The sequence below is a fragment of the Cricetulus griseus genome, chromosome 3 (assembly GCF_003668045.3).
Source record: "Cricetulus griseus strain 17A/GY chromosome 3, alternate assembly CriGri-PICRH-1.0, whole genome shotgun sequence".
NCBI classification, from domain to species: Eukaryota; Metazoa; Chordata; class Mammalia; order Rodentia; family Cricetidae; genus Cricetulus; species Cricetulus griseus.
Window position 1 is genome coordinate 74,178,948 of NC_048596.1, and position 10,483 is coordinate 74,189,430.

A 10,483-nucleotide genomic window follows, 5' to 3' on the forward strand; every position below is an offset into this window, starting at 1 on the left:
TGGCCCTCTTTTGCTCATCTCTTCACTCCTGGTATTTCCTGTGAAAGCATTTATGCCTTTATTTGACCAGAAGAGCAGTAGCAGAATGAGAGGGGAGGTTAAAAGAGTCCTGCCTGGTGCAGAATGAATGGGTCCCTAGGTGCTGGGAGACTTCAAGGCTCCCACAGTCTGCTTTGCCCATATTGTGTTTCTCAGTCCCCTGTATGCTCTGTCTTCTGCAGACCAGCACAGTCATGACAACCACATCTTCAGGGATGAGGGAACATGAGTGGGTCTTTTTTTGTTTGTTTGTTTTGTTTTGTTTTTCGAGACACGGTTTCTTTATATTGTTTTTGAGCCTGTCCTGGAACTCGCTCTGTAGACCAGGCTGGTCTCGAACTCACAGAGATCCACCTGCCTCTGCCTCCCGAGTGCTGGGGTTAAAGGCGTGAGCCAACAACGCCCGGACAAGTGGATCTTGCTGCTGGGCCATGGAGTGGGGTGACAGGGTGAGTAAGGGTCATGTGTTTTCAGAATAAATACAAAAAGGATCAACATGGACACCTAACAACATTGTTTAAATTTTTTTTTTTTTTTTTTTTTTTTTTTTTTTTTGGCCCGAAGACTTGAGGATTAACCAGCCTCAGACTTTCAGGTTCGAAAACCGCGGCCTCTGCTCTGGGTCCCCGAGACCATGCATGGATCGGGTCTCCCAGCTCATTCCTTCTCGGTTCCTGACACTCGGCTCATCTGGTGGTTGTCATCACTTTATTCTGGTCCCGGAAAAGCAACATCCAGGCTTGCCTGCCTCTCAAGTTCAGTCCCGAGGAATATGAGAAGCAGGACATCCAGCTGTTGGCAGCGCTCTGTCTCACGATGGGCCTCTTTGTGGCGGAACTGGCGGGCTTCCTCTCAGGAGTTTCCATGTTCAACGGCACCCAGCCTCCTCTGTATCCTTTCTGCCTGCCCAGCATTCCACCCTTTGCACTTCTTCAGACCTTAAGGGCACAAGCCTCTGCCTAGGTAGCAAACCTAATCTCTCTAGCGCCTTCTCAGCTGTCACTGAAACAGCATTATTCATCGCTGTCTTTGCGCTGAAAAAGAAATCTTTCTGATGATGACCCGGACGTGGGGACCAAGGCTGAAAAGTGATGAGCTTCCTCCTGTTGGTGGAAGAAGAAAGATATAGGCTTCAGTTTTCTCTCTCCTTACTCTTGTGCCCCTCCCAACTGCTTCTAAGCAGAGGGTGGCAGTGTTCTCAAATCTTGGATTATAATTTTATTAGAGCATTGTAATAAAATATACTTTATAATATGAAACAAATACTTGTTTGGTTTATTGGTATTTTTGAAACGGTATCTTGCTACACAGCCCAGGCTGGCCTCAAACTCATGTCAATTTTAGTGCTTTGGCCTCCTAAGTGCTGAGATTATAGGCATGAGTCATTATAGCCTGCAAGGTTATAGAAGCCAGGTGTGGTAGAGCATGCCTTTAATTCCAGAATTCAGGAGGCAGAGGCAGGCAGATTTCTGAGTTCCTGGTCTACAAAATGAATTCTAGGACAGCCAGTGCTGTTACACAGAGAAACCCTGTCTTGAAAAAAAAAATTACCACATAGGAACCAGAGAGATGGCTCAGTGGTTAAGAGCACTTACTGCTCTTGCAGAGGTCATAGTTTCATTTCCCAGCACCTACATGGTGGCTTGCAGCCATCTGTTACTCCAGTTCTAGAGGATCCAATGCCCTTTATGGACATCAAACACCCGAATAAATCTAACCAAAAAAAAAAAAAAGTAACTTGGCTGGAGAGGCGGTTCAGTGGTTAAGAGCACTTGTCTTCCAGAGTCAAACCTAGGTCTTCTGAAACAGCAACTACCACTGAGCCATCTCTCGAGTCCCATGGATTGGAAATCTTGACTCTCAACTGGCAAGATGATTCAAACAGATTTCTGGGCTTTTTTCCCCTGTGTTGCTTTAATGTTTTCTTTCTGTCCTAAGTTAACAAAGTCAGATTGCCTGGGTTAGATCCCAAAGCTACCACTTGTTAGCTCTGTGAGATTGAGAAGGTCTTTCTGAGCCTTAATATCCTCTTCCATATAAAATGAATATAAATAATAGTGCCAGAAACATAGTAATATTGGGGGGTCGTTAAATGAGGATAAAGTTGAAGTGTATGGCATGTATAAGTATTATAGTTCAGGTGAGAAAGTTATAGACCACCAAGAATATAAAGCCAAGTAGACTCTTTTATTAGTTACCAACAAAAGCAGGCTCTTGCCCTAAAGAACTCTCAACACTAATGCTCAGAAGTACAGAGATTTTTAGCAGCAAAGCTCACATTTGCACCATGTCAGGTGTAGATCCGGGAAACCTGGTAACATTTGGGTTGACTATAACTTCAGCAACTATTTTGGTTATCATCTGGGCCATGGTCAGGGTCATGAAAAGTCCCGAATGGGATGTGAGTGTGTTACCAAGGTGGATATGACTGTTCAGGGGGTTTAGAGATTGAAAATTGCCTGAGCAGACACAAAAATGGAGCCAGGGTAAGATCATGATGTCTTAGTCACTGTTCTGTTGCTGTAAAGGGACAGACACCATGACCAAGGCAACTCTTATAAAGGAAGCATTTGATTGGGGACTCGCTTACAGTTTCAGAGAGTTAGTCCATGATCATCATGATGGGGGCATGGCAGGATCGTGGTGATGCTTGGAGAAGTAGCTGAGAATTACATACTGGCCCAGAGAGAGAGAGAGAGAGAGAGAGAGAGAGAGAGAGAGAGAGAGAGAGAGAGAGAGAGAGGAGATGCTGGGGGCTGGTTGTGACTTTTGAAATCTTGTGTCACCCCCCAGTGACACATTTCCTCCAACAAGGACACGCCTCCTAATTCTTCTTAGATAGTGCCACTCCCTGATGACCAAACATTCAAATATATGAGGCTGTGTGGGAGCCATTCTTATTCAAACCACCACACAGAACAAGATGCAAACCTTGGTCACTTCATAAGCATTCAACTATATTGTAGTTATATAGTCCACTGAATTTATCATAAGAATCACTAAGGCTGGGACTGTCATTTGGTGGTAGACTGCTTACCCAGTCCAAGACCCTGGATTCAACCCCTAGAACATCAAAAATAAAATAATAGGTAAAATTTAAAAAAAAAAAGTAGAGCAATGACTGGGCCATACGTAATTGGTATTCCATAAATATTTCTATCTCCCTACCTGTCTGTGTAGCCACCCTATCTTCTGCCTCAATGCTGGGGATCATACCCCTAGACTTTATTTTTTATTCTTTCTCTTTTTTGGATAGGGTAAAGGTGGCTGAGACAGGATCTTGCCTTGTAGCACAGGCTAGCCTCAGCCTCCCAGGAGCTGGGGATAGGCATGTAGAACCATGCTCAGCTCTAAGCATTTGTTTTGTTTTTTTGTTTTTTTATTTTTTCACTTCCTGGCCAGTTGACAGGTTTTGACTTGTTTATCAAATAGGTTGAGCATTCCTAACTCAAAAATATGAAATCTAAATGTTCCCAGATCCTGAAGGTAGGTGTGTATGTGTGTGTGTGTGTGTGTGTGTGTGTGTGTGTTTGCATGTAAATGTGGGGCATGAGGAAGCACCCCACACCACAGTTCTCTTCTTCCATATGTATCCTGAGGATGAATTCCAAGTTGTCAGGCTTGATATCAGGTGCCTTAACCCACTTAGTCTTTTCTTTTCTTTTTTTTTTTTTTTTGACATTTATTTATGTGTGTGTCCTCAGAGGCCAAAGAGGGTTGTATGATTCCTTGGAGTTGCTCCAAACAAGGTCCTCTATTTAAAGCAGTAAGCATTCTCCACCACTGAGCCATCTCTATAGCTCCCAAACTCCCAAGCCATCTTTTTTTAAGTCTTCTTTTTTCATGGCATGGTTTCGCTGTGTAGTCTTGGCTGTCCTGGAATTCACTTTGTAGACCAAGTTGGTCTACTCACAGAGATTTGTCTGCCTTGGCCTCCTTAGTGCTGGGATTAAAACATGTGCCACCATTGCCCAAAGCTTTTTCGTCCCATTCTGAGTCAAAGTTTCTCTTTGTAGTCCTAGCTGTCCTGGAATGAAGAGACCCAGCAGCCTCTGCCTCTCAGGTGCTGGGATTAAATGCATGCACCACAACTGCCAGGGTTTTGGTTTTTCAAGAAAGGGTTTCTCTGTGTAGTCCTGACTGTCCTGAATTCTCTCTGGACCCAGCTGGCCTTAAACTCTTCCTCCTGGATGCTGGGATTAAAGGTGTGTGCCACCATCACCCAGCAAAAAAAATCTTTTTTATTGTTTTTATGTGTATTGGGTGGGTGTTTTGTCTGCATGTATGTCCATGTACCATGTGCATGCCTGGTATGTGTCAGAGAGGTCAGAGGAAGGCAAAGGATCATCTGGAACTGGAGATTCAAACAGTTAAATTTTGAAAAGCCATGCGGGTGCTGAGACTTTAACCTGGCCTCTGGAAGAGCCGCAAATGCTCTTAACCAATGATTTGTCTATCCAGCCCACAGTGAGCTATCTTAACAGACTCAATATAATCCTTTAAAGTGCCAACATGATGCCACAGTGGGATGTCCCACATTTGACCTTATGTGACACCAAACAAAGTGTCACAGCATTGGAAATATATAGCATTGCTTCTGGGTCTTGTGAGATTAATTGTAAAGGACATATCGAGCACGCACACGCACACGCGTGCATGCGTGTGTGTGTGTGTGTGTGTGTGTGTGTGTGAGAGAGAGAGAGAGAGAGAGAGAGAGAGAAGAGAAGAGAGAGAGAGAGAGAGATCAAGTGTAAAAGGATATAGTGTGTGTGTGTGTGTGTGTGTGTGTGTGTGTGTGTGTGTGTGTGTGTGTGTGTGTTTTGCTTTGCTTTGCTTTGCTTTGCTTTGCTTTGCTTTGCTTTGAGACAGGGTTTCTCTGTATAACAGCTCTGGTTGTCCAAGAACTCACTCTGTAGACCAAGCTGGCCTCAAACTCAGAGATCTGCCTGCCTCTGCCTCCCAAGTGCTGGAATTAAAGGTGTGTGCCACCACCACCCAGCTATGGCTGTGTGCGTATAAGGTACATAGGAAAAAAATAAATGTGTTTGGGCTTGGGTCCCTTTCCCAGGATGTCTCCTTGTGTAGCATTTTCTGTTCCCATTCTCCAAGGGAAGAAACAAGATCAGAAAGTGACTTTCAAGGGTTTCCTGGCAAGTTACAAACTGCATGCCTTGTCTGGCTCTCATCTCAAATCAGCAAAAACTGGTGTTTCTTGCTGTTTCCTGTGGGTCAGGCCTATGTAATATTCACAAATTACTAAACCCCAGTCTTACCAATGCAGGGCTCGTGCTCACCCACAGTGGCCTGATGAACCCTCCAGGTGTAACAGTTTGCATTCTTTGTCTTACATACACATGGTACAGATAGGGAATCTGACAGCCAAATAGCTTGCTACCCAGTGGCTGTGCTGACTTCATCATTCATCTTTTTCTATTTTTGAAGGGAATATACACAGTTTATTATGGAGCCTTTACGAGTGACTGTGACCCTGGAACACGTTTAGGTTACCCCAAATTCCATGTTCCAATGTGGAAGCAGTTTCATGGGGACTTTACAGTGTTATGGGAGAAGAAAGCCAGAAATTAAGCCAAGTTTAAAATACATTGGTTGCTATACCAGACAGGCAGACACATTGAGATGCAGGAAACTTTTATAAAGGCCCAAGATGCTGTCTGATGACATTCTTAGCTCCCAACAGTACTGGATTCCAACCTGTCCATCAGTCTCTTACAGACTCCTTCTAAGAGGTTTTGTTTGTTTGCTTTTAATTTTATTCATCTATTTATTTTACATGCCAGCATAGCCTCCCCTCCCAGTCCCTTCCCTGCTTCCATCCCCCCCACCTCTTCTGTCTCTGTCCAGGAAAGGGCAAGTCTCCTATGATATCTGAAACATGGCATATCAAGTTTCAGTAAAACTAAGCACATCCCCATGTATTAAGGCTGGGCAAGGTAACCCAGTATAAGGAGTAGGGTCCCAAATGCCAGTGAAAGAATCAGAGGCATCCCCTGTTCCTGCTGTTAGGAGTCCCCTAAGAGGACCAAGTTACACAACTGTAACATATATGCAGAGTGCCCTAGGTCAGTCCCATGCAGGCCCCCTGGTTGTCGGTTCAGGCTCTATGAGCCAATATGAGCCCAGGTTAGTTGATTGTGTGAGCCTTCCTGTGGTGTCCTTGACCCCTCTGACTCTTACACTCCTTTCTCTTCCTCTGCAGGATTTCTTAACTCTGCCTAATATTTGGCTGTGGGTCTCTGTATCTGCCTCCATCAGTTGCTGAATGGTGCCTCTCTGACAATTGGGCCAGGTACCAGTCTGGTCACAGGAGATGGCCAGTTCAGGCTACTTATCTGCTATTGCTGAGTCTAATCTGGAGTCCTCCTTTGAAACACTCACTATATATTCTTGGCTGTCCTGGGACTCACTATGTGCCTATTGTCCTGTGCTTAAACATGTCATCATAGAACCAACAACCTTGAAGGTTAAGAGGTAAAGTCTTCTTTCCATGTAAAAGGGCATTGTAAAGTTAGGTCTAGGAATGCAGGTCTGTTTAGGTGCAAGATGGTAGGCAGGAGAGAGCTAGACAATGAAGTCCCTTGCTCATTCTGTGAGTAGGCACTATAGGATTTCTCCTGGAGGAGGGGGCACTCAAAAAGTAGAAGCTAATCACTGTGAGTTCTAGGCTAACTTGGTCTAAACAGCAAGCTTCAGGCCAGTCAGGGCTACACAGTGAGCTGCTGTCTGAAAAGAGGGAGGGAGTTGGGGAGATGGCTCAGCAGTTAAGAGAGCTTACTGATCTTTCAGAGGACGTCAGTTCAGCTTCCAGCTGAACAGTATAATTAATTGCCTGTAACTCCAGTTCCAGGGGATAGAACATCTTCAGTTTCTGTTAATACCAACAAGCTGTACACAAACCCCAACATAGGCCGGGCGTTGGTGGCACAGCCAGGCATTGGTGGCGCAAGCCTTTAATCCCAGCACTTGGGAGGCAGGGGAGGCAGAAGCAGGCGGATCTCTGAGTTCGAGGCCAGCCTGGTCTCCCAGAGCGAGTGCCAGGATAGGCTCCAAAGCTACACAGAGAAACCCTGTCTCAAAAAAACAAAAAACAAAAAACCCACACATATATGTATAATTGAAAATAAAGCAGATGTTTAAAAAAAAAAAAAAAAAAAAAAAAAAAAAAAAAAGCAAAGCCCCCAGATAGAGTATGGCCTGACACAGCCACATCCACCCTTCCGTTGGAGGGAATGAGAGCTGTGCTACCCACCAGGGGTTCTCCAAGTGGGTTCAGAAGCCTCCACGTGAGGTCAACTCCAGGCCTCCCTACCTTCCCCACAGACCATCTTGGCACCATGGGCCTAGTTCTCAGCTTTGGCACTGACATCACACAACCTAGGGATTCCCCAGTGCAGCACAAGTTGGAAACACAGGAGCTGAATTCCGGTCTCCATGTGCCTTCGGTAAGACTTTCCTTCCCATGGCTCAGCTGAAATCAGTAAATGCTGCCCCCAAATTGAGGGTTCCCCCAGGCTCTGGAGAACCCACAGGGTGTGGGAAAGAACTAGAAACTTGGCAGATAGTCCTTTCACTCTTGCTCTAGGTTTTAATTTCTCTATGTAATATCAGTGGCTGACTTTGAAACTAGCTGTCAAGTCTCAATGAGGAAACCGAGGTCCAAGATTGGCAAGTCACACACTAAAAGCCACACCCCTGGCTTCCTAGTTTCCATTTCTCACCTCTTACCACATCCCTTCCATTTCCTGCTGGCTCCAACCTAAGCCACAGCACTTGGGACACTGAAGCAGGAGAGTTCAAGTTTGAGGCCACCCTGGGCTACATAATGAGACCATGTCTTTTGTTTTTTGGGTTTTTTTTTAAGCTTTTAGTATTTTTTAAAGACAGGGTCTCTCTTTTGTAGCCTTGACTGTCCTTGCAGACTAGGTTGACTTCACAGAGATCTGCCTGCCTCTGTTCCCCAGTACTGTGATTAAATGTGTGTGCCTCCATGCTTGGCTTGAGGCACTGTCTTATAAAACCAAGATATCAATAGATGATAGATAGATAGATAGATAGATAGATAGATAGATAGATAGATAGATAGTCAAGGCTCAAAAATAAAGTATGGAGTGGCTATAGCTTTGCCAAATAAGCCTGAGGATCTAGAATATATTCCTAAAACCTGATTAAAGGTGGAAAAAGATAACTGACTCCACAGTTTTCCTATGACTTCCACATGTGTACTTTGACACACATGCCCTACACACACACACACACACACACACACACACACACACACACACACAGGCAAATGATAAAAATAATAATGATAATTAATAACAACAATAAAGCAAGGAAATGATGGAACATGTAGATGGCTAGTTTTGGTTGGGTTTTGAGGAGAACTGTGTAACTCCTACCTGAGGGAGAATTTTACTTATTGTGTGGGTCATTCAATAAGGGGAGGCAGGAAGTAGCAGGGACCATTCAGAGAGTAAAGTCTTCAGGTATCTAAGGAAGGGAAGGAGGAACAACCAGCGCAAAGGTCCTGAAGACCTGATGTTCTAAAAGCAACAAAGAGGTTTCTGTGGCAGAAGCATGAACATGGGAGTAGAGTGAACACAATATAACAACTGCAAAGATCCATTTGAGGTAAGATTTGTGTCAGGAAGCCGGGCATTGGTGGCGCATGCCTTTAATCCCAGCACTCGGGAGGCAGAGGCAAGTGGATCTCTGTGAGTACGAGGCCAGCCTGGTTTTCAGAGCGAGTGCCGGGATAGGCTCCAAAGCTACACAGAGAAACCCTGTCTCAAAAAAAAAAAAAAAAAAAAAAAAAAAAAAAAATTCTGTCAGGAAGGAATGAGCCATGACCCCAGAAAAACCAAAAGGGAATAGGTCCAGGGCTCTGGCACTCTGATAGGTAGAGCCACTTGTGCAACACTGGGGACAGCACTCCAGTTGCTGGAGCTGGCATAAAGTGAAGATGCCTCCAACTGACCATCAGGGGAAGTGATGAAGGCCGGAGGGACTGATAGGGAACATCAGGGGTCCAGAAGGCTGTAATCAGACAGGTGGTTTATTCTTCAGAGGGACAGACAGTGGGAGGGAAAGTGGACTGAACTGAGGGAGGACCGAGGACTTCGTGCTCCATGGTGGGAGTGGGTTGATGTGCAGAAGACCAAACTGACCTCTGTCATTATCATACTCCAGTCATCATCGTCCCCCACCCCTACCCCCACCCCTCCACACATCAGAAGTGGGTGGAGGAGCTGCTTCTCCTGGGGGGACTGCAGCAGAAACCTGGGGGGACCAGGGTGCTCTGGTCCGGTTTCCCTTCCCTTCCCTGCAAGCTCTCTAAAAGCTCCCAGGACTCGGTATCTCCCTGGCACTGTGTCCCAGGCGTCCATGGCTGGGTAGGGTTCAGGCAGGGCTGAGGAGGTAGGGTGCCCGAAGGGGAAGCCCCTTTGGTTTCTGTCTCACAGCAGGAACCCAGTAGGGAAACCCCACAAGTCCCAAAAGGAAAGTGGGAGTTGGGGAAGACCAAGAAACCCCCATGCTCTCTCAGAAGATGGGAAATCAAGGGTGTGGCCGAGAGCAGGATTGTGCTAGAAGGGAGGCCGTGGTCAGGCTCTATCCCTGACCGTGATCTTAATGGTGCTGAAACACTGGGACTACTGTGGGTGGTGGCTGAGGCTTGACTCTTATACAACCCAAGCTGGCCACAGGCTGAACCTCAGTTCTGGTCATTGGTTGAGGTCTTATCCTAGCCTAAGCTTCCACCTCACCTGAGTCACAGAGCTCTGTTACTGATGGAGCCCCAAGTCTAACTGACCAGCCACAAGCAGAGGGTTCACTGATAGCTCTGGCCCCAAGCACAGAGAGAGCACACACACTGTCCCCAGACGAGGCACTGAGTTCAGCCCTAGACCAAGTTCTAACCCTTGATATGGATTGAGCCCTAATCCTATGTAACTCTGACCATAGACTGAGCCATTGTCTGAATAAAGCTGATCATGATACTATGGCCTGAAGATGGGTCTCCTTCAGCCCTAACACTTGGTTACAGACACCTGAATGCCAGCTCTCAGTGCATCAAACTAGTCCCTGCCAGCCCCATACAGACTCATTCCTCACTATGGAGCTATGACTTCCCGCACACTCTTCAGCCATCTGGTAAACCAAATGAGGGTATGGATGAGTCAACCCCACCAAGTCCCCTGTTATGGGTAATTCCCTTACCTGGCCATCTGTCATTCATGGGACAATGGACTGGCAATGACCCTTGGATGCTATTGACAGTATGAGGAGGTTAGGTCTTTTGGGTCCCACCAGTGGACAGAACTATGTGAGTGGACAGAGCCCCAGAGGTGCGGAGTTGAGGGAAGGACCAGACCTGGGAGCCCAACAGTGGGTCTGGAGCTCAGATGGGCTGAAACCCTAGCTTCCC

At 46.1% G+C, this 10,483-nt stretch overlaps 1 pseudogene; it reads left to right on the forward strand.

Moving 5' to 3' along the window:
• Nucleotides 1–609: 609 nt before the first annotated feature.
• On the forward strand, nt 610–1,172 carry LOC113831636 (annotated as a pseudogene).
• Nucleotides 1,173–10,483: the final 9,311 nt, after the last annotated feature.